Genomic DNA, 22888 nt, shown 5'->3' on the forward strand with positions numbered 1-22888 from the left:
AACCTATGCAGAGGCCATGGCGCTACTGCAGGAGATTTACGCCCAGCGGACCAAAAAGATGTAGGCCAGGCACCTCCTGTCCACACGGCACCAACTTCCCGGTGAGTCTGTGGAAGATTTCTGGCGTGCCCTCTCGCCCTGGTGAGAGACTGTGACTGCCAGGCCGTTTCAGGCACTGAACAATCAAACCTGCTGATGAGAGATGCGTTCGTTACGAGCATAGGGTCTGATTACATCTGCCAGCGCCTCTTAGAAGGGGCCACGCTTGACCTCGCGGTGATCAAGAAACTAGCGCTCTTGCTTACGGTCGCCTCACGCAATGTACAGGCTTATGCCCCTGACCGCACAGCCCACCCCCCCCATGCATCATGGACCCCACCAGCGGCCACTCCATCGTGGACCCCATCAGCGACTGCCCCCAGCCAACCCCATGCCTGCGCGGCGCGGCAGCCGATCAACCCTGGGGGACCCAAATGCTACTTCTGCGGACAGACAAAATACCCCCGGCAGCACTGCCCATCACGGAGCGCGCTCTGCAAGGCCTGTGGCAAGAAGGGACATTTCACTGCAGTGTGCCAGGCCCGCTGAATCATCGCTATTGTCCCGGCACCCCCCACGTGCGGCCAGTGGGCGCCGCCATCTTGCTCTACTCACAACACGTGCGGCTCGTGGGTGCCACCATCTTACCCGCCTCAGGACCCCTGCCCATCGGGCACCTCATCAGGCTGCTCATTGCCTGCAACCGCTGACGACCAGCCGCGTCTCGGCTCGGTCACGATCGACCAGTCTCGACCCCACAACCTCGCGAGCCTTCGACAAAGGTGAAGGTCAACGGGCAAGAGATATCCTGCCTTCAGGAGTTCGGGAGCACTGAGCACGATACGGTAAGGTGCTGCTCCCTTGCGGTACTCCTCCGAATCAAAGAATCTCCCTGGCCTCCGGACCCCACTCCGTGGCGATCCGGGGGTACTGCATCGCCACCTCACCGTCCAGGGCGTAGAGTTCAGCGGCTTCCGGCTCTACGTCCTCCCCAACCTCTGCGCTGCCTTGCTACTCGGCCTGGACATCCAGTGCAACCTCCAGAGCCTAACCCTGAAATTTTGCGGGCCCTTACCACCCCTTAGTGTTTGCAGCCTTGCGACCCTTAAGGTCAACCCGCCTTCCCTTTTTTCAAACCTAACCCCGGATTGCAAACCCGTCGCCACCAGGAGCAGACGGTACAGCGCCCAAGACAGGACCTTCATCAGGTCTGAGGTACAGCGGCTGCTGCGGGAAGGTATTATCGAGGCCAGCAACAGCCCCTGGAGAGCACAAATGGCAGTGGTGAAAACCGGGGAGAAAAACAGGATGGTCGTTGACTACAGTCAGACCATCAATCGGTACACGCAGCTCGACGCGTACCCCCTCCCACGCATATCTGATATGGTCAATCAGATTGCACAGTACCGGGTTTTCTCGACAGTGGACCTGAAATCTGCCTACCACCAGCTTCCCATCCGTAAGGCGGACTGCCCATACACTGCGTTCGAAGCAGACGGCCGCCTTTACCACTTTCCTTAGGGTTCTCTTTGGCGTCACCAACGGGGTCTCAGTCTTCCAACGGGAGGTGGACCGAATGGTTGACCGGTACGGACTGCGGACCACCTTCCCATACCTGGACAACGTCACCATCTGCGGCCATGACCAGCAGGACCACGACGCTAACCTTTCCAAATTTCTCCACACCGCCACTCTCCTCAACCTAACTTACAACAAGGAGAAGTGTGTGTCCAGCACAAACCGATTAGCCATCCTCGGCTATGTGGTTCAGAACGGAGTTCTAGGGCCCGACCCCGATCGCATGCACCCCCTCATGGAACTCCCCCTCCCCCACTGCCCCAAGGCCCTCAAACGATGTCTGGGGTACTTTTCGCACTACGCCCAGTGGGTCCCAAACTATGCGGACAAGACCCGCCCATTCATTCAATCCATCGCTTTCCCGCTGATGGCCGAGGCTCATCAGGCCTTTGACCGTATCAAGGCCGACATCACCGAGGCCGCGATACATGCGGTTGACAAGACACCCCCTTTCCAAGTCGAGAGTGATGCATCAGACGTCACTCTGGCCACCACCCTCAACCAGGTAGGAAGGCCCGTGGCATTCTTTTCCCGCACCCTCCATGCCTCTGAAATTTGGCACTCCGCCGTCGAAAAGGAGACCCAAACGATCGTTGAAGCTGTGTGACATTGGAGGCATTACCTGGCCGGCAGGAGATTCACTCTCCTCACTGACCAACGGTCGGTTGCCTTCATGTTTAACAACACACATAAATTATAAAATCTTGAGATGGAGGATCGAGCTCACCACCTACAATTACGAGATTTTGTATCGTCCCAGTAAGCTCAACGAGCCCCGCGATGCCCTGTCCTGAGGTACATGTGCCAGTGCACAAGTGGACCGACTCCAGACCCTGCACGACAATCTCTGTCACCCAGGGGTCACTCGTTTTTAACCACTTCATTAAGGCCCGCAATCTGCCCTACATTGTGAATTGTAGAACCCTCAAGAGTATTGAAAGTCAGAGAGATCTAGGTATATAGGTCCACAGGTCACTGAAAGGGGCAACACAGGTGGAGAAGGTAGTCAAGAAGGCATACGGCATGCTTGCCTTCATTGGACGGGGCATTGAGTATAAGAATTGGCAAGTGATGTTGCAGCTGTATAGAACCTTAGTTAGGCCACACTTGGAGTATAGTGTTCAATTCTGGTCACCACACTACCAGAAGGATGTGGAGGCTTTAGAGAGGGTGCAGAAGAGATTTACCAGGATGCTGCTTGGTATGGAGGGCATTAGTTATGAGGAACGGTTGAATAAACTTGGTTTGTTCTCACTGGAACGATGGAGGTTGAGGGGCGACCTGATAGAGGTCTACAAAATTATGAGGGGCATAGACAGAGTGGATAGTCAGAGGCTTTTCCCCAGGGTAGAGGGGTCAATGACTAGGGGGCATAGGTTTAAGATGTGAGGTGCAAGGTTTAGAGGAGATGTACGAGGCAGGTTTTTTACACAGAGGGTAGTGGGTGCCTGGAACTTGCTGCCAGAGGAGGTGGTGGAAGCAGGGACGATAGTGACATTTAAGGGGCATCTTGACAAATACATGAATATGATGGGAATAGAGGGATACAGACCCAGGAAGTGTAGAAGATTTTAGTTCGACGGGCAGCATGGTCGGCGGGCTTGGAGGGCCGAAGGGCCTGTTCCTGCGCTGTGCTTTTCTTTGTTCTTTGTTCTTTGTACTCCATCGAGGAAGTCAGGGCTATCACCAGAGACTGCCAGGTCTGTGCGGAGTGTAAACCGCACTTCTACCGCGCCTGGTGAAGGCTCCCACCCCTTTGAATGCCTCAGCGTGGACTTCAAAGGGACCCTCCCCTCCACCAACCGCAACACGTACTTTCTTAGTGTGGTCGACGAATATTCTCTATTCCCCTTTGCTGTCCCATGCCCTGAAATGACGTCTGCCACCGTCATCAAAGCCCTCAACACCACCTTCGCTCTGTTCGGTTTCCCCGCCTACGTCCACAGTGACCGGGGATCCTCATTAATGAGCGATGAGCTGCGCCAGTACCTGCTCAACAGGGGCATTGCCTCGAGCAGGATGACCAGCTCGAACCCCAGGGAAACGGGCAGGTGGAGCGGGAGAATGGGACAGTCTGGAGGGCCATGCAGCTGGCCCTACAGTCCAGGAATCTCCCGGCCTCCCGCTGGCAGGATGTCCTCCCCGACGCACTTCATTCCATTCGATCGCTCCTTTGCACTGTGACTAACGAGACCCCCATGAACGTCTCTTTGCCTTCCCCAGGAAGTCCACCTCCGGGGTTTCGCTCCCAATGTGGCTGGCAGCTCCAGGACCCGTTCTCCTCCGTAAATACGTGCGAATCCACAAAGCAGACCCGTTGGTTGAGAGGGTACAGCTACTCCATGCCAACCCGCAATACGCCTACGTAGCGTACCCTGACGGCCGCCAAGACACAGTCTCCCTCAGGGACCTGGCACCAGCTGGGTCCTCACACCTCCCCCCCTGCCCCGGCGCCACCCTCCCTTCCCCCGGTGCACCCCACCGCAGCCTCCGCTCCAGGACAATCCGTCCTCCCCTTGCTCCCACCCGGGGATGACGAGGATTTCGGCAAGCTGACGCCTGAGTCGCCACCAGCACTGTGGCGCACTCGACGACAGATCAGGGCGCCGGATCATCTAAATTTGTAACCTCCTCTGTAATTTTTAAAAGCAATCTGTATGTATATAGTTTCCCACCACCCCGCTGGACTCATTTTAACAGAGGGTGAATGTGGTCATCACCACTGTTGTATTATACTGTATATATGGGTTTTACGCTAAGGCCCCTATACTACCTGCTGGCTCCGCCCAGTAGGCTGAGTATAAATACATCTCTGTGTAATAAAGCCTCGATTACATTCTACTCTCTTCTCGTCTTAATTGATAGTGCAGCCGGCGATGGACCCGGACCATCTGGGACCCCCGCCCCCAGCCAGTGCCAGGTCCGGTGCCCCCCAGGAACCCAAGCACAGACAGCGAGAGCAGCCAGAACGCCAGCCCTCTGCTCGAGACTACCCAGGACACCACGACCCAGGGGTCAAAAACACAGGGGACAAGCACACAGCACACCACGACCCAGGGGCCAGAAACACAGGGGACAGACACACAGCACACCACAACCCAGGGGACAAACACACAGGACCCCACCACCCATGGAACAGAAACACAGGGGACAGACACACAGCACACCACAACCCAGGGGACAGAAACACAGGGGACAGACACACAGCACACCACAACCCAGGGGACAAACACACAGGACCCCACCACCCAGGGAACAGAAACACAGGGGACAGACACACAGCACACCACAACCCAGGGGACAGAAACACAGGGGACAGACACACAGCACACCACAACCCAGGGGACAAACACACAGGACCCCACCACCCAGGGAACAGAAACACAGGGGACAGACACATAGCACACCACGACGCAGGAGATTTCAGACTTTGGGTCCAATGAGGACATAGATTTTCCGGCACTGCTGTCTCTTAAACCATCCACCATCTCATAGAGTATCACTTCGGTTGGGCAATTCAGTAGAGAGGCTTCTGGGACACTCATTGGTGCGCACCACACAGCCGTACTGGTACAGCAGGTGGAGGTAGGAGCAGCCGAGGGACCGGACGGTCAGAGGGCAGCCCAGCCCCAGCAACCAGTTGCCACCCAGACGGGTCCCGGGTTCCTGGAGCATCCAGTCCCACTCATAGTTTAAGTGCAGTCAGAGATCCAGGGACCAGAGGAGAAGATGATGGCCGGCTTCAAGCACCAACAGGCACAGTCCAACTGCCTACAGGAGCAGGGAGTGGTGCCGGTCATGCATGGCCCCCTTCCTCTCCCCTCCCGCAACCCTGGCAGGGCCCCCCCATGCCCCTCCGCAGAAAGCACGGCCGATGTCGGTTCCGGGAGCCTGCAGTCCCCCCGCGCCAACCCCAACCTACTCCCGCAGTCACCTCAGCCAACACGCCGGCTTCCCGAACCTTTATAGGTGATTAGAACCACCTCGTCGGGAACTCGGCCCATCCAGGCCGTTGAATGCTGAGGCCCCGGAGAATCGGTCCTTGGGGCACTTGAGGTGATTCTCCGGGTCGTGTGGCGAGCACCGCGATTCCATCGTTGGGAGTTCGGGTGAATTTGGATTTGACGAGAAACCGGCGTCAAAGCCGATTTCGGCGTCTGAGCCTATTCTCCGGCCGATCACGTTTCGCGATTTCGGCACGATGTCTCGGAGAATATATATATAAACACACAGCAAGAATTATTTTATCAAGGGCAGCACGGTGGCGCAGTGAGTTGGCGCTGCTGCATCATTGCGCCGAGGTCCCAGGTTCAATCTCGGCTCTGGGCCACTGTCCGTGTGGAGTTTGCACATTCTCCCCGTGTTTGCGTGGGTTTCACCTCCACAACCCAAAGATGTGCAGGCTAGGTGGTTTGGCCACACTAAATTGCCCCTTAATTGAAAAAAATGAATTGGGTACTCTAAAAAATTTATTAAACAAAAAAGAATTATTTTATCAATTACAAACATAAAGACACCACACAGCTACAGTAATCTATGTATAACACTTAATGAATTCCCCCTTAACTGTTCCAATTCAATAACAAAATCCAACAAACCAAACACCCCTATTCAAGGGTGTGGCCCAGCATACTGTATTCTCACTTGACCGGGGCTGGTCTTTTTCCTGAAATTCTGATCTAGTCTGAACCAGCAGATTCAACTCCTTCCGGAAAGCAAATTATATCTTTTAAGTTACCAAAGCTGGAAGCCACAACCTATTTACTTCTGTTAAGCCAAAGGCCTTTCTTAAAGGGACACTCACTTGACAAGCCTTATTCCTGCAAATTATTCTTAAAGATTTTTGAAATTTTAGTTTAAAAAAACTTTCCTTCTGTCTCTTTTCTCCCGCCTCTTCATGTATTATTTATTTCTCTCTCTTTATTTCTTTTCTGTACCTAATCTGACTGTAGGGCAGGGGAGTGTGCCTGGGTGGTTGCTCTTGCAGAGGCAGACTTGATGGGCCAAATGGGCTCCTTCTGCACTGTAGGGATTCTATGATTCTAACCCCCTAATGATGCAGAGGCTATAGGGTATAAAGGTAGGCTTCGTGGAAGGCCGGCCTCCATGCTCTGACACTCATATTTAAATTTTAAAAACATCCTTCTATCTCTCACTCCTCACTTCCCTCAAACCCCAACCTATCTATGCAATCTCTGCCAATCCATATCCTCACCCACCCCCATTGCCCTCATACCTCCAATGTCAACTTAGTGTCAGCTAATGTTTGTTGAGGGGAGAGCAATCAAGCAAGCTGCTTTGTCGTAGATGGTGTTGAGCTTCTTGAGTGTTGTTGGAGATGCACTCATCCAGACAATTGGACAATATTCCATTACACTTTGACAAAGGGTCATCTGGACTCAAAACGTTAGCTATTTTCTCTCCTTATAGATGCTGCCAGACCTGTTGAGATTTCCCAGAATTTTCTCTTTTGGTTCCATTACACTCCTGACTTGTGCCTTGTAGATGGTGGGCAGGCTTTGAGGGGTCAGGAGGTGAGTTACTTGCAATGGGATTCCTAGTCTTTGACCTGTCCTGATAGCCACAGTATTAATGTGTCTCGTCCAGTTCAGTTTCTGATCAATGGTAACCCCCAGGATGTTGATTGTGGGGGTATTCAGCGATGGCGATGCTATTGAATGTCAAGGGGTGGTGGTTAGATCCTCTCTTGTAGGAGATGGTCATTACCTGGCACTTGTGTGGCACAAATGTAACTTACCACTTGTCAGCCCAAGCCTGAATATTGTCCATGTCTTGCTGCATTTGGGCATGGACTTCTTAATTATCTGAGGAGTTGAAAATGGTGCTGAACATTGTGCCGTCACCCGCAAACATCCCCACTTCTGACCTTATGATGGAAGGGAGGTCATTGATAAAGCAGCTGAAGATGATTGGGCCTCGGACATTACCCTGAGGAACTCCTGTAGTGATGTCTTGGAGTTGCGATGATTGACCTCCAGCCACCACAACCATCTTCCTTTGTGCCAGGTATGCCTCCAACCAGCGGAGAGTTTCCCCCCTGATTCCCATTGACTCCAGTTTAGCTCGGGCTCCTTGATGCCCGTGGAGTTGTAGACAGTGCGGAAGGATGTTGCAGGTTACAGAGGGACATAGATAAGCTGCAGAGCTGGGCTGAGAGGTGGCAAATGGAGTTTAATGTGGAGAAGTGTGAGGTGATTCACTTTGGAAAGAATAACAGGAATGCGGAATATTTGGCTAATGGTAAAATTCTTGGTAGTGTGGATGAGCAGAGGGATCTCGGTGTCCATGTACATAGATCCCTGAAAGTTGCCACCCAGGTTGATAGGGTTGTGAAGAAGGCCTATGGTGTGTTGGCCTTTATTGGTAGAGGGATTGAGTTCCGGAGCCATGAGGTCATGTTGCAGTTGTACAAAACTCTAGTACGGCCGCATTTGGAGTATTGCGTACAGTTCTGGTCGCCTCATTATAGGAAGGACTTGGAAGCTTTGGAACGGGTGCAGAGGAGATTTACCAGGATGTTGCCTGGTATGGAGGGAAAATCTTATGAGGAAAGGCTGATGGACTTGAGGTTGTTTTCGTTAGAGAGAAGAAAGTTAAGAGGTGACTTAATAGAGGCATACAAAATGATCAGAGGGTTAGATAGGGTGGACAGCGAGAGCCTTCTCCCGTGGATGGGGGTGGCTAGCACGAGGGGACATAGCCTTAAATTGAGGGGTAATAGATATAGGACAGAGGTCAGAGGTGGGTTTTTTACGCAAAGAGTGGTGAGGCCGTGGAATGCCCTACCTGCAACAGTAGTGAACTCGCCAACATTGAGGGCATTTAAAAGTTTATTGGATAAGCATATGGATGATAAGGGCATAGTGTAGGTTAGATGGCCTTTAGTTTTTTTTTCCATGTCGGTGCAACATCGAGGGCCGAAGGGCCTGTACTGCGCTGTATCGTTCTATGTTCTATGTTCTATGATGCTATACTCAGTCAAATGCTGCCTTGATGTCAAGGGCAAACAGTCTCACTTCACCTCTGGCATTCAGCTCTTTTGTCCATGTTTGAACCAAGGCTATAATGAGGTCAGGAGCTGAGTGACCCTGGCAGAAACCAAACTGAGCGTCCGTGAGAAGGTTATTGCTGAGTAAGTGCCGCTTGATAGCACTGTTGATGAGTCCTTCCATCACTTTGCTGATGATGGAGAGTAGACTAATAGGGCGGTATGAAATGAAATGGAAATCGCTTAATGTCACAAGTTGGCTTCAAATGAATTTACTGTGAAAAGCCCCTAGTCGCCACATTCCGGCACCTGTTCGGGGAGGCTGGTATGGGAATTGAACCCGCGCTGCTGGCCTGCCATGGTCTGCTTTAAAAGCCAGCTATTCAGCCCTGTGCTAAACCAGCCCCGGTAATTGGCTGGGTTGGATTTGTCCTGTTTTTTGAGTACAGGACACATCTGTAGAGGCTTTCTGCTCTGACCAGAATCCAGATATAACTAACTCTAGTCCCTTTCTTTCTATAACTTTCAAACTCATTGGTTAAGGGGAAAGCTGTAAGCGTAAACAGTCACTGATGCCCTATTGATCCCATTAGCAACTCAAACTTCAAGCGATTTGTGGTACAAACATTTGTGAGCTGGAGGGTACCCAACTACAGCAAACATTGATCAATTTGTTGCAAATATGCACCTCCTGATGGCAAAAAATGGTTTACTTAGTTTTAAACATGCATAAATTTGAAAAAATTACCGAGTAGTGTCAGAATTATTCTTTTGTAATTCCATAATTGAAATACCTTAAATGAGACTATCGAGTAGCTAGAACACATAATATACTTACTTATGCTGAACAATTCTCCATGTATGTAGGTGAGCTGTAGTTTTCGTGCGCGGCAATAATAATAAACTTATTGATGACACTAATGTACTGGCAGAAGGACTGATCATTCAAGTCACAATTATCCACCATCCCACATTAGCTTGACTGACTTTATCTTTGCATAAAGTACTTTCACACGTGGCAGAAGCTATTATTCAGATGAGTCTCCCTAGCATTGTGCAAACATCAAAGTGTAATTCACTAAATTAACCACAGTAGTTAACTGAGCAGCTAATGTAGATAGCATTGTTGTTTCAACATTTTTGTTTTAATTCAAACTCCTAATTAAGCCATGATAATGGCAAAACCTCTGACAATGCCTCTTATGTGACGTATCATCTTAAGTAGTCCCAAGGTCTGTTAACAGAGACAACTGGCAACAAGGCATCCAAAAACAAGCATAAGCATAAGAGCTATTAACCTTACTACTACAATACAGTAGCACAGTGGTAGCACTGTTGCTTCACAGCTCCAGAGTCGCAGTTTCGATTCCCAGCTTAGGTGTCTATCTGTGCGGAGTCTGCACGTTCTCCCCGTGTCTGCGTGGGTTTCCTCCGGGTGCTCCGGTTTCCTCCCATTGTCCAATGATGTGCTGGTTAGGTGGATTGGCCAACTAAATTGCCCTTAGTGTCCAAAAATATTGGATGGGTTTACTGGGTTACAGGGATTGGGGGGGGATGTGGGCTTAAGTGGGGTGCTCTTTCCAAGGGCCGGTGCAGACTCGATGGGCCGAATGGCCTCCTTCTGTATCGTAAATTCTATGATTCTCTGATCATGCCCAAGCCTTTCATTCTACTCATTAAATATTTGTGATGTGGAGATTCGGGCGTTGGACTGGGGTGGGCACAGTAAGAAGTCTGACAACACCAGGTTAAGGTCCAACAGGTTTGTTTCGAATCACTAGCTTTCGGAGCGCAGCTCCTTCCTCAGATGAGTCATTTACCTGTGGAAGGAGCTGTGCTCCAAAAGCTAGTGATTCAAATCAAACCTGTTGGACTTTAACCTGGTGTTGTAAGACTTCTTGATAAATATTTTCACATCCTACTTCCCCACTTACCTCTGACATGGGTCCCATCCCTGAGTCATTGGGAATGGTGCTATGGTGGCTTGAACAGTCTTCCAGATCATGTTCTTGTTTCCATTTCAAGAGAGTGAGGGTTGTGACCTGTTAGCCATCTGGTAAATTGGTTGCATTGTCTGCTCAGTCAGACCTGTAAAGGCCATCTGTTGGTCGACATCAGATCTGTTCTGCCTGAGGACGCCATGCACAGTGTTTCAAAGAGAGGAGCATGGGAGAATGGACTAACTCAAAACCTGGCTGGGCCAGTTTGGCGGATGGATTCTCCGAGCCTCCACCCTGAAATTGCGTTTGAGTGGGGCACATGCAGCCATTTGGCCACAATTCACTGAGAGTGCTAAAACAATGGCGATAAGAAAGGTTTTATCCTTGAAGCCAAAATGATCCATTCCGAGATAGTCCCATGGTCGGGCTGGGAAGAAAATGCCATCAGTGGTTCCTTATGTTCCTGTCTATGGTACTGCAAATGGAAATCTGGGGCTGGATTCACCGATTCTGAGGATAGGTCCCCAAGCCGGCCTGGGAACGGTTGTGTTTTATGACCAAAGATTTGGCGGAAAACAGCCCCCGAACCTCTGTCTGGTGGTGGGCTAGCAGCCGAGCAGCGTAGAGCCTCCGGCTCCAACTGCCGATATGGTCCGGAGAATTGCCGTGTCCATGGCCACGCATGCGCACGGCGACGGCCTGCAGCGGCTGCGCGTGCAACATGGCGTTGGCCGCGTGTGGACCCGGCATGTAAAATAGTTTGTGAGCCCCAAACCACTCCCCAACAGTGCTCCCAGCCCCTGACAAAGTCCCCCCTGCCCGTGGATCGGCCCTCCCCTGACAGTTGGTGCTGGACTGAGTATCTACGGATGATAGCACACGTGACCGACGCCATTGGGAATTCGGCTGGTTGGGGTTATAGCACTGGGGGTGGGCCTCAGGCAACGTCCTGAGGCCATTGGTACGCCGCTTTGGAGGGGGCGGAGCATTGTGAAAGCGGCGACGCCCCAATTTGGTCGGAAACGGCATTTTCCAGCCGAGCCTGATTTTGGCGCGCCGACCGGAGAATCCCGCCCCATGTCTTCAATAAGGTTGGAGTTGTCTGGTCACCAGACTGAATTGTGGGCCCTAGCCCTACATTGGTGATACCCCTGGTGTAACCGTTGGAGAATGTCTAGCCTGAGGACACTGGGAAAGACATTCCTCTCATTATAGATGAACAAGTAATTAGACTGTGGTGTCTAACCGGACTGTGGTGACAATGCGGTCAAAAGTAGTGCTTGAAAATACCAGGCCATTCAGTAACACAATATTCCCATATCTGTTCACATGCAGCTTCAGCATTCTGGGCTGCTCGAATTTAGCCTAGTTTCTGGATGGTTGCTGGAAGGAGCTTAGTGGACAAGGAGACATAGGACTCCATGTCCTCAACAAAATACACATTGTTCTCTGCAGCTTTCCCATGGAAATGTGGGACAATGTACCAGCTGTGGTTTGTTGTTTGCTCTGGACATATTCTGGAGTGGCATCAAACCTCATGAGCAATAATCAAAACCTTTGGACGCAGAGTGACATCTTTGTGAATTCTTTGGTGTTGAGCAGGATGACTGGTAGGAATAACAGCAAACGGGATTATTATTTAAACAATAAAATATTAAAGCATGCTGCTGTTCAGAGAGACCTGGGTGTGCTAGTGCATGAGTCACAGAAAGTTGGTTTTCAGGTGCAACAGGTGATTAAGAAGGCAAATGGAATTTTGTCCTTCATTGCTAGAGAGATGGAGTTTAAGACTAGAGAGGTTATGCTGCAATTGTATAAGGTGTTAAGTGAGGCCACACCTGGAGTATTGTGTTCAGTTTTGGTCTCCTTACTTGAGAAAGTACGTACTGGCACTGGAGGGTGTGCAGAGGAGATTCACGAGGTTAATCCCAGAGCCGAAGAGGTTGGATTATGAGGAGAGGTTGAGTAGACTGGGACTGTACTCATTGGAATTTAGAAGGATGAGGGGGGATCTTATCGAAACATTTAAAATTATGAAGGGAATAGATAGGATAGATGCGGGCAGGTTGTTTCCACTGGCGGGTGAAAGCAGAACTAGGGGACATAGCCTCAAAATAAGGGGAAGTAGATTTAGGACTGAGTTTAGGAGGAACTTCTTCACCCAAAGGGTTGTGAATCTATGGACTTCCTTGCCCAGTGAAGCAGTTGAGGCTCCTTCATTAAATGTTTTTAAGGTAAAGATAGATAGTTTTTGGAAGAAAAAAGGGATTAAGGGTTATGGTGTTCAGGCCGGAAAGTGGAGCTGAGTCCACAAAAGATCAGCCATGATCTCATTCAATGGCGGAGCAGGCTCGAGGGGCCAGATGGCCTACACCTGCTCCTAGTTCTTATGTTCTTATGTTCTTATGATTAACCTGCATTGTTAATTTGATTACATCCCAGGATGTAATTTGAAAACGTTTCACAAGCCCATGCGATCATCTTTTCAATGACAGCATACTCTGTATGCTGCTCTGTACCTGTCAGTGCCCTGAAGGCAATCTCCCGGTCTGCCAGAGCTGTCCTCCTGAATTTGGAACAATACAGCCCCAGGCCAATGGCCAATGTGTCCACTGTGATTATAGTGGGTAACTCTGGGTTGTAATAGGCCAGTGTTTCTGTGCATATGAGCATGGAATTGATTTGTCAAACACCCGGGGCTGAATTCTCCGCCATCGGGACTCTCCATTTTAACGGCGGCCTGGGGATTCCCGACGGCGTGAGGCTGCCCCACAATGGGAAACTCAGGGCGGGATTCTTGGGCGAAATTCTCCGACCCCCAGCAGGGTCGGAGAATCGCCCGGGGCTGCCGAAAAACCCGTCCCCGCCGTGGCAGAAATTCTCCGCCACCCGGGAATTGGCGGGGGCGGGAAACGCGCGCACTGAGTGGCGAGCCCCTGCGGTGATTCTCCGGCCCAAGATGGGCCAAAGTCCCGCCGCTGGGAGGCCTCTCCCGCCGCCGAGGTTTGAACCACCTCTCTGGTGGCGGCGGGATCGGCGGCACGAGCGGGCCCCCGGGGTCCTGGGGGGGCGGGGCGATCGGACACTGGGGGGTGCCACCACGGTGGCCAGGCCCGCGATCGGGTCCACCGTCGGGGCACTCTTTCCCTTCTGCCGCCACCACGGCCTCCACCATGGCGGACGCAGAAGAGAATCCCCCAGCGTGCATGCGCCGGCGGTGACGTCAGCGGCAGCTGCCGCACCGGCGCATGCGCGAACCGACGAAGGCCTTTCGGCCAGCCCTGGCGCCGGGCGTCCAAGGCCGCTAGTGCCGGTTTTGGCGGCAGTCGGCATGGTGCCAACCTCTCCGGCGCGGGCCTAGCCCCTCAATGTGAGGGCTTTGCCCCCAAAGGTGCGGAGAATTCCGCACCTTTGGGGAGGCCCGACGCCGGGACCCCCGCCCCTTGAAGCCCGTGCTGGTTCGGAGGGGGGGGTGGCGTAAATCCCGCTGGGCCTCCGATTCTCCAGCAACCGGAGAATTGGCGCCAATCGTGCCGGCGCGGTTGCCGCAGCGCTGGTTGGGGGCCATTGAGAGCGGTGATTCTCCGCGGTTGATGGGTCAAATGCCCGCCGAGTACTGGCGGTGTCGTTCGTGTGTGGTCCTACCCAGCAGGACCTCGGCGTTCTGGCTGCGGGGCCGTCCTGGTTGGGGGAAGGGTTGCAGGTGGGGGGGGGGGGAGCTGACACCTGGGGGGTGCCTCCACGGCAGCCAGGCCTGCAATAGGGGGCAACAGATCGGCAGACGCCCTTATTCCGGGAGGTGGCCTATGTTCCTCCGTGCCAGTCCTCTCTGGGGCTCTGCCATGTTGCCCTGGGGTCCGACGCGGAGACAGCCATGGCGCGCATGTGCGGACTCGCGCCAGCTGTTGCGTGCAATCGCGGACCTGAGCCGGCCGTGCAGGCCCGCCTCTTGCCACCGGAGCAGCGCACAGCACTCGGGTGCTGTGCTAGCCCCCGGGGAAGGGGAGAATGACTGGGCCTGGAGGCCCGTTGACGCCGGCATCGCACGCGCCGGCTTTGATGCGGCATCAACGCTTGGCTGGGATTTCGGAGAATCCTGGCTTCCATTGACCAGCCGACGAAATGGAGAATCCTGACGGCGTGCCGCACCAGAAATCTTTTGTCTCGTCCAGTGCAAGAGGTCAGTCAGCTGTTCCATGTGTTTGGTGCACTGAGGGAGCAGCAAGAACGCTGGAGACCTGACCTGGCTGAGGCCAAATGGTGCGGGGTTTACAAAAGTCCCAGAAGGAACAATGAGAGGAGCAGGAGTAACAAGGTTGCACCGATAACCCAAACCAAGAGAGGCTGTATTATTCCTTGCGTCTGAATAAAACTCGTAGTCTTACAGTTGAAGTAGATCCTTTATTTGTATCAGTTTGTTCTCTCTCCAGCGCTTATACTATGTTACATCTGAGCCGCCTGTCTGTGTCCTGCTCACCAGCTGCTGACCCTGTGAAGAGTCTCTCTGACTTCCTGTCTTGTCTATTATATTCATCTCTGGTGCTCCCTCTAGTGGTTGCTTAGTTGTGGTGTATTTACATTAACCCCTTGTGTATATACAGTGATGCATATCACTACAACCCCCCTTTTTTCCTTTTACATATTTTCTGTACTTTGTTGAAGAAAATTGTACAAAACATGTAGATAAAAGATGTGTACAAGTTGTGATTATATTGATGATTATACAATGCCCGATTAATATTTATGATGCAATCTTAACAAAAAAAATTTATAAGTCCAAACTTTATGAATTTGTTCGGTTGAGTTTTTTTTCCTGTTGTTGACGTGGTGAAATTGATATTGTAATTTCTTTGTGAATGTCATCAGTGTTCTTGTTTTTAAGGTAGCAACAAATCATCACAAGGTGTTTGAATGGTCAAACCACTGTTGTTGACTGACGTGGACTTTTTTCTCTGTTTGTGGTATGGATTTAGTGTGTCATCTGCCTTGAAAGCTCGTGTGCTTGTTTGTTCCGGAGCAATTGTGAATTTGTGAGGTTTGTTGTCATGCCATGGTATGTTTGTAGTCTTGTCATTGTTTTGGAGTGTGCTGTTGCATTGTCCTTCATGTGCAGAGTTGTACCATGTTGTACAGGTCGTTGTCTCATTGTTGTTGTTTCTGTCACTTCTGGCTTTGTTGTTTTCATTGTCGTCGTTCATGTTTTTGTCGTGTTTGTTGTTTCTGTTTTTGTTGCTTTTGTTGTTCTTGTTGTTGTTGTCATGCTTGTTGTTGCTATTTTTGCCTTTGTTATGCTTCTGTTGTTGTTTTTGTTGTTGTTCTTGTAGCTTTTGTTGTTGTGCTTGTAGTTTCTGTTGTTGTTCTTGTTGTGCTTCGTGTTGTTTTTGTTGTTGCTGTTGTTGTTCTTGTTTCTGTTGTGCTTCTTGTGGTTATTGTTGTTCTTGTTGTGCTCAATGACCGTTCCGTGTGGTATTGGTGTCAGTGTCCTTTGTGGTATCTGATGTTTCATTGAGCGTTTCTTGAGGATTGTGAGAATGATCTGATGTTGCATTGATTTTGGTGACATCAGTCATTTGTGGTGGATTTGATCTATCTTCTTTTCTTCCTTGGTGCTCCTCTTCTGGGGTCATTTATGGCTCATTTGCTTCATCTGTGATCTCTTTGTGCTCCTCTTCTGGAGTCATTTCTGGTTCATTTGAATCATCTTTGGTTTCTTGGTGCTCCTCTTCTGGAGTCAAAACCTTCAAGATTTCATTTTCTTGTGCGTAGTATAGAGTAGATGAGGTTTCAATTGATGCGGTCTCACTAAACTCATGAGTGGTTGTGCTTTGATTGTCAGGTTCTTTTATACAGACGAGCTGAGATCTGTCAGTCTCGCTGTGATCTTGCACATTTTGTATGGGAATTGTGACTTCTTCGCCACTTGTCTCACATACAGTGGGTGGACTTACATTGTCTTCTTGTTGATTATGTGAGCTTCGTAGACTTTCATAGTCTGCTTCTGTTTGCCCAGATAAGGTTGATAGAGCTTCATGGTCTTGATCATGCATGGACTTCACTCTGGAGTCTTTAGTTGCTTCCATTTTGGAGTTTGTCAACGAGCACTCTGTGGAGGCTTGCGTCGCTCTCTGTGTGGAATCTTTAATCGTTCTCGGTGTGGAGTCATACAGTGTTCTCTCTGTGGAGTTGGTCTATGCTCTCTCAATGGAGTCGGTCAGTACTCGCTGTGTGGCATTGTTTTCTTCTTGGGCATTTGACAGGTTGCTGTCATCCAATGTATCGACAATCTGCCATCGCATCATGGTATTGGATTCATCTACCATGAGTAGAGCGTGTTGAGCTTTTCAACCTTGTCACTGATGCAATGATTAGCATATCCGAATAACTCAGCCATGTCTGGGTAGTATTTCTCGATAAACAAATCATCTTTTTTTGTTTTGGAGTTGTTATCGTTCTCTTCATGTTTAATAAACAAATCATCTTCTTTGGTTTCAGATTTGTCATTATGCTCTTCACTTTGGTGATGCAAACTGCTTGTTCCAGGGTTCTGCAAAAGTTATTTTCAACTGCTGTGTCGAAGTTCAGGCATTGTTGTGCCTTTTGAGGTTAAATTTGTTGGTTTTGTGCCTTTAAATGTCTTGTTTGTGATTTTCGGGCATTTCCCCTTTAAGTGGGCGTGGTCTGAGTTGTCCGACGTCATGACGCTCGTGACGTAAAGAGTAGGAATTGATTGCACATGCACAAATCGATTTTCCTTTACTGTGCGCTTTTTCGTAAACTGCGCTTGTGCGGATTGTGCATGCGCAGATCCTTCTTCGAGCTGTGTGCTCTTTTTGTTCAACTGCACATGCGCAAGGATGCGCAGAACGATCTGTGCCCAAAACTTCATTTTTCAATTGCACATGCGTGGTTGCAGTTTCCTGCGCATGCACAGACCCGGATTTGCGTCTTTTGTTCCCCGGGCAGTTTAAAATGTGCTCAGACGACATCTTAACTTCTTCAGACCCGTGGAAAAGAACATTCTCACCGTTTTATTCTTGTTAAAAACTTAAAGTTATTTTTTTCTTGCAATCTGCACTTGTCAATTGCAATTTCCAGCATTAAACCTTTCTGTTCTGATGACTGTTTGAGTTTTGCAACACTCATTCCCTGTGCAATTTGGTCTCTGAGCATTAAGTGTCTTAAAGCAACATTGTTACTGGTGTTACAGTGGTCTTCAAATTTTTTAAGTATTACTTCTAATTTGGTGTTTCTTCACCTTTCTAGTAATTAAAACAGTTATAGATTTCTCTTGCTTCATGTCCTGCTAGTAGAAGCCCAATTTTCATTTCTTCTGAGGCCGTGCTCAACTCATTAGCTACAATATATAGTTCGAACATTTGTTTAAAAATTTTCCATCTATGACTTAAATTACCGGATGTTTTCAGCTGCAGTGGAGTTCTAACAAGTTTCATCGACTCAGCGAAGTCTCCCACGTACGGGTTTTCTTCTGTTTTCGATCTTGCTTTGTCTGCATTTTCTGTAACCTTCTAATAAGCATTCTGAAGTCTCCTGGTACCATGTATTATTCCTTGTATCTGAATAAAGTTCGTAGTCTTACAGTTGAAGTAGATGTTTTATTTGTGTGAGTTCGTTCTCCCTAGCGCTTAGACTATGTTACATCTGAGCTGCCTGTCTGTGTTTCCGCTCACCAGCTGCCTTTCCTGTGAAGAGTCCCTCTGACTTCCTGTCTTGTCTATTATATACATCTCTGGTGCTCCCTCTAGTTGTTGCTTAGTTGTGGTGTATTTACATTAACCTCTTGTGTACATACAGTCTTGCATATCACTACAGAGGCCAACAGTGTGGGGACTAAAAAAGGCTCAGTAGAAGCAGCAAGAGGAGCGGAAAGCAATGAGGGTGCAGCAAGAGCACTGGGGACCCAACCTGTGCAAGGCCAGGCAGTATGGGGCTTACAAGAAAGGACCCTGAAGGAGCAGCGAGAGGAGCGGGACTGCGAGGGAACAGCGAGAGGAGCCGGACTGCGAGGGAGCGGCGAGAGGAGCGGGTCTGCGAGGGAGCAGGACTGCGAGGGAGCGGCGAGAGGAGCGGGACTGCGAGGGAGCGGGACTGCGAGGCAGCGGCGAGAGGAGCGGGACTGTGAGGGAGCGGGACTGCGAGGGAATGGGACTGCGGGGGAGTGGGACTTTGAGGGAGGGGACTGCGAGAGGAGCGGCGAGAGGAGCCGGACTGAGTGGGAGCGTGACTGCGAGGATGCGGGACTGCGGGGTAGCGGCTAGAGCAAAGGAGATCACACTTCAAAAATGACATCACTGAGAGGCAGGCAGGTGCCTGGTGGACGCTGAGCGTTTGTTAGACTCGTCCTGCAGCAGAGCCTGGCCTCTGGTCTCAGTTTCCCTGCCATTGGGCCAAGACACAGGGAAAGGATGAAAAATAATAAAGATTAAGGTCTAAAGGTAAAAATCATTGGTTCAAATGATGTGGCCTTCAGTGCACTCTTTTCACTGTTGGAGTGTGCTTTAAAGTCTCGGGTCTACAGTTTGTAATGAACTTCTTTGCAGTTCAGCAGGACTCTGGCTTCACAGCAACCTCTTTCTTCCAGAGAGAGCTATCAGATTCTGGTTTCTGCTTCACCTCAGCCTCTTTACTGCAGAGAGTGGGTTATCAGATTCTGGATTCTGCTTGTACAGCCTTTTCTGGAGAAAGAGAGAGAGAGTTATCCGATTCTCACAGTTTGCGGAATTGAAAGTGAACCAAGAAAACCAGCCTTGTGACTCTGAGAAACATGTCTGTAGCACTAGAACCAATCATCACTGGCCACCGGGCGCAGCACAGACATTTGAACCAATTCATTGGCCACCAGCCAAGACCATCAAAGCGAGTCATCACTGATGTCTCCTGCTGCTGCAATCCTCCGTTGAATATATAGGAAATGGTCAACTAAAAGCTGTTTTGCCCAAGTTGAAGATACAGGCTGCATTACAGTCACAGACCCATTACTCATCCATGGATCAAAATGATTGTAGCAAAAATAAAATAAAGGGAAAAATAAGGGGATAGACAGAGACTCCTACAGTCTTTGATGCAACCATTAACACTCCCTTTGTCTTGTGTCCATGACATTTCTGTCCATCTCTCCTTAGCTGCCAATCAAATCATGGTGCCTGAACACTGTGCTGGAACACTGCGGGAGGCAACACCACAAACGCAGCAACCAACACCTGAACATCTAGGGGATGGGACACAGCTCTGGGGACATGTCCAAGGCCGGGGAATAGGTGAATGCCACTGGGAGGGAACCAACGCCCGGTCCAGATTACTTTATGAGTGGGTGTCCGTGGCACACAGTCTGGGGTCCGGTGAGCAGCGCCGGCCCAAGGGTTGCTGGCACCCCGGGCAAGCTGAACTTCGGCGGCCTTCGGGGGGGGGGCGGGGCCGGGGCCGGAGGGGGGGGGGGGCCGGGAGGGGGCGGAGGTGGGGAGGGGGCGGAGGCGGGGCGGGGAGGGCCGGAGGGGGGAGGCCGGGGGGGGCCGGCGGCCGGAGGGGGCGGAGGGGGCCGGAGGGGGCCCGAGGGGATGGCGGAGTGACCACCGGCGAGCCTGGATCCATCCGCCATGTTTGTGCGGGGCGGCCTGAGGGTGGGCGGACACCGCGCATGCGCTGGTTGGCACCGGCCCAACTGCGCATGCGCGGGACCCGCACTCCTTGATGGCGCCCCCTAGCACATGGCGCCCCGGGCGACTGCCCGAGTTGCCGGTACCTTGAGCCGGCCCTGCCAGTGAGGGGAGGCCTACTGCGACCGAGTGTGCACAGGCAGGTCTCTCCGGGTGGGGAATCAATGGGGGAATGGAGGGTCCAGGGTGGGAGCCACTACTGTTTGTCAGTCTCACATCCTCTCCCAATTCCTTCCAGATTTTGAATGCTATGGCAGGGATATTGGACGCAGAAGTGGTTCTGCTGCTAGGCCGGACATCCACACAACAGAGACGGCGGCAGCAGCAGCGTCTGTAGATGCTCGAGGCCGGACCCCACCCCGCACCCCTGAGGGCCCGGACAAAAATCAGGCCAGGGAGGAACTCAGTGGATGAATTCTGTGATGACCCAGGGTGTACAGGCATCGCTGAGCGTTTGAAAGGATGACGGACAGTGCGTACTGCAGGAGGGCCGCCTCAACATGGAGACGGTGCGACACTTGTGCCATGTCCTCGCAGGCTTGGCACCATATGGAGGAGTAGGACACCTGCACTGGGTGGCCGTAAAGGTCACCGCAGCCCTGAACCTTAATGCCTCGGGATCATTCCAAGGCTCGAGTGGGGACCTGTGTGGTATCTTATAGGCCACAGCAGAGAGCTGAGCACCAGTGTTCCTCAATCTATGCCATAGTCTGACCCCTGCCTGTCTGCTGGGTGCTGGCATAATCTGCCCCCTGCCTTTCTGCTGAGTGCTTGCTCACACCCATTACCTAAACACAGTGTGCCCGGAGGGGGCGGGGGGGGGGGGGGGGGGAGGGGGCGGGGGGGGGGGGGGGCCTGGAGAGATGGGCCAAGGGATTGGAGGTCGGATCGCATTCACGATGAAAGTGACGAGGCGTCATACTGATTGTACGCAAGGGTATTTAATGTGTATAACAATTCTCCACGCTCCCAATGGTGCCAACTCCCACCATCCCAACTCCCATGCCTCCTTCCCCACCTCCCCTACCCAGCTGCCCCTGCATCATCTGGCTCTGCCAGTCTTGGCGGTTCCCCATGGTCTGCACAATCGTGTCAACGCCCTCGGCGATGCTGCTCAGTGATTTGGTGATGTGCTGCAGTGCCTTGGCAATGGCCACCTGCGACTGGGACGAGCTCCGCAGCGCATCGGCCATCGCCATCTGAGAGCGAGACACGTCCCACAGAACCGCAATCAAGGTCAGCCTGGTACTGGGTGACATCCCCCTGTGTTAGATATCGCTGGACCCTTATAATATCCAAGAAATTAAAATCTAGCTGGAACTTGCTAAAAAAGCTCATTGGTATTATTCTCAGCTTGTTCCTTTCCTTTGGGAAGAGCTAGGTTAGACCTTCAGACCTATTCGGTATCTTTTGGATTTAATCTTAAACTGAGAATGAACAGCTGTGAAGTATGCCTGATTTGGGATAATTCCAAAGTCGTTAGGATTATAAACATAGAACATAGAACATAGAACACTACAGCGCAGTACGGGCCCTTCGGCCCTCGATGTTGCGCCGACCTGTGAAACCATCTGAAGCCTATCTGACCTACACTATTCCATTTTCATCCATATGTCTATCCAGTGACCACTTAAATGCCCTTAAAGTTGGCGAGTCTACTACTGTTGCAGGCAGGGCGTTCCACACCCCTACTACTCTCTGAGTAAAGAAACTGCCTCTGATATCTGTCCTATATCTATCACCCCTCAATTTAAAGCTATGTCCCCTCATGTTGATCATCACCATCCGAGGAAAAAGACTCACACTGTCCACCCTATCTAACCCTCTGACTATCTTATATGTCTCTATTAAGTCACCTCTCAGCCTTCTCCTCTCTAACGAAAACAACCTCAATTCCCTGAGCCTTTCCTCGTAAGACCTTCCCTCCATACCAGGCAACATCCTAGTAAATCTCCTCTGAACCCTTTCCAAAGCTTCCACATCCTTCCTATAATGTGGTGACCAGAACTGCACGCAGTACTCCAGGTGCGGCCGCACCAGAGTTATGTACAGCTGCGGCATGACCTTGTGGTTCCGAAACTCAATCCTCCTGCTTATAAAGGCTAGCACACCATATGCCTTCTTAACAGCCCTATTAACCTGGGTGGCAACTTTCAGGGATTTATGTACCTGGATGCCGAGATCTCTCTGTTCATCTACACTACCAAGAATCTTGCCATTGGCCCAGTACTCTGCATTCCTGTTACTCCTTCCAAAGTGAACCACCTCACACTTTTCCGCATTAAACTCCATCTGCCACCTCTCAGCCCAGCTCTGCAGCTTATCTATGTCCCTCTGTATCCTATAACATCCTTCAGCACTATCCACAACTCCACCGACCTTCGTGTCATCTGCAAATTTACTAACCCATCCTTCTACACCCTCTTCCAGGTCATTTATAAAAATGACAAACAGCAGTGGCCCCAAAACAGATCCTTGCGGTACACCACTAGTAACTGAACTCCAGGATGAACATTTGCCATCAACCACCACCCTCTGTCTTCTTTCAGCTAGCCAATTACTGATCCAAACCGCTAAATCACCTTCAATTCCATACTTCCTTATTTTCTGCAATAGCCTACCGTGGGGAACCTTATCAAACGCCTTACTGA

The sequence above is a fragment of the Scyliorhinus canicula genome, chromosome 16 (assembly GCF_902713615.1).
Source record: "Scyliorhinus canicula chromosome 16, sScyCan1.1, whole genome shotgun sequence".
In the NCBI taxonomy this organism is placed as follows: domain Eukaryota; kingdom Metazoa; phylum Chordata; class Chondrichthyes; order Carcharhiniformes; family Scyliorhinidae; genus Scyliorhinus; species Scyliorhinus canicula.